At 37.3% G+C, this 2,210-nt stretch overlaps 1 non-coding gene across 1 annotated transcript; it reads right to left on the minus strand.

Moving 5' to 3' along the window:
• Nucleotides 1-1,873: 1,873 nt before the first annotated feature.
• Nucleotides 1,874-1,947, minus strand: TRNAN-GUU (transfer RNA asparagine (anticodon GUU)). The gene has a single exon. It is a non-coding gene; the product is annotated as a tRNA-Asn (tRNA).
• Nucleotides 1,948-2,210: the final 263 nt, after the last annotated feature.

Raw genomic sequence — 2,210 nt, forward strand, 5'->3', positions numbered from 1 at the left:
TGATATTTCCATTCATTTGCTTAGTTGTCCGAGACTGAATGTTGTCAAGTTCGTTTTACGTACGGTGACGTCAACATTATTACGTCACAGTTCCTCAACACTGTGATTACATTTAAGACGCGTTGAAAAGAAAGTCCATTTTGGGCTAGTTGTCACTGCCAATTTTGGAGAGTAGATGAATTTTTATACTGGAGACGTTCCAGTACGAAGTTGTTCGATTGGCTTATCAAAATCCTTCATTTGAATAGGACATGTTCTATATATTCAAGATCACGAAAATAATAACGTTGCCAAGAACAAATTTTAATGCTATAATTCACTTTGATGTGGGAATATGTGACAAAGTTAAAAACAAATCTAAGGGAATCCGAAAACGTAACTTACTGCACGTGAATTTAACGTCATGGTTATCTCTGTGCGACTGCAGTCTTTGAATCAAAATTGAGGGACTCTAAAAACACAATTTATGGCATGACAAAAAGGCAATGTAATGCAAGTAATGCAATATCACGGCGAATATTTCGAATGTTCGCCCATTCTTCCATGTTTATTTGGAGATATGAATGATTCAGCCCAGCGCTCAGATAGGTTATTTATTAGAGGCGCCCGGGGAATCAAAATTTACCGTGAATAGCTTTCTGAGCGAAAAATGTTAGGTAAAAAAAAATCCAATCATCCATTTTTTGGGTGATATATTCATTGATTCAACCCAGCGGTAATATAGCTTATTTATTAGAGGCGCCAGGGAACCCAAATTTGGGACGTGATTTGGACGACAATAATAACCGAGAGGTGAGAAACTACTTATGTTATGAAAAAGTGCAGATCTTGAACATACTTTAGTGCAAATACATTTTTTGATTGCCTGGCACGGCGAACGCAATTTAATGCAGTGAAAAATTCAATATGGCGCGACACGACAAAGGCCAAAAGCGTTGTTATGCTAATTTGACCGACTTCCGGTTTAGTTGAACAAATTTTCGAATTTTTTCGGCGATAGCTACGTGAATTTGATCCGAAATGTTATCGGCAAGACTCAGAATACGACAGTGATACCCACTGAAACGTAATTGAAGGCAAATGAACACGTCAAGCAAAAAAAGACTGTTTAGAGTTGTGGCGTAAAATAGAGGAAAATACCATGTTGACTTTTGAGGGGAATGGAAATCAGTCAATTTGATGGTGTCACAATAAGTGAGGGATCAAATCGTTTTTATGCTATGAAAAAGTGAAGACCTTGAACGTACTTTATGGACTTTAGTACAACGTAATTTTTGTTTGATTACCTAACGTTTTTAGGTTCATGTGCTGCAAGTTACAGAGCACATACCTAAGCGGCTGTCCCTCAGCACATAATTAAGACAAGGCATTTTCGATGTCGAAATCGCGAAACTCTCCCTTTTTACGAAAACTTGGAAGTTCGAATTACTAAACAAAGTACAGGACGACGAAGCCTAAATATCCAGGAACCAACACATACCAAAAATTATATCTCAAAAGTGAATATTGGTGGTGCATTTTAAGTCTAACCGGGCCGGAAGTGGAATGTGTTAGTACTCTAAATATCCAAACATATTTTAGTATAAGGTAGTAATTAAATATACACTAGTTGAGGGAACACACTATATACAGGACCAAATAATAAGATTTTCAACGTATTTTATACATGACTTAATTATCTGTTAATATCATGTGCTAAACATTCTGAAATATTCGGTGTAATGTACGTATATTGAAGTATAGCTTCCATGAAAAATATCTTTCAAGAAATATGCAACAAAGTCATTCACAGCAACATTTTGTTTCATGAAGTAACTATAGAAATACTAAACGTTATTATAATACGGTAGCCTCCACGAACAAAAGAATAGAGCGTCCCTGGGTGGGCTCGAACCACCAACCTTTCGGTTAACAGCCGAACGCGCTAACCGATTGCGCCACAGAGACGACCTGTTGTTCATTTATAACAATGATTATATCTAGGTCATCTTCTAACATGAATTAACAGATATGATATGTCATGGTCGTCACAGTGCTTGTACTTTATTCATAACCTTTAGACCCACGAAGTCACAGGAGTCCATTTCGGATACTTGAATGTAGCGCCCTCTATGAATCAAGTATCACAGATTATAGTACATTAAGGACCCGAAAAAGATGGGCGACCCATTTCACCTATTCGGCGCAAGGTGAGTAGATCTCGCAAAACC

The sequence above is a fragment of the Saccoglossus kowalevskii genome, chromosome 5 (assembly GCF_978046115.1).
Source record: "Saccoglossus kowalevskii chromosome 5, keSacKowa6.1, whole genome shotgun sequence".
NCBI classification, from domain to species: Eukaryota; Metazoa; Hemichordata; class Enteropneusta; family Harrimaniidae; genus Saccoglossus; species Saccoglossus kowalevskii.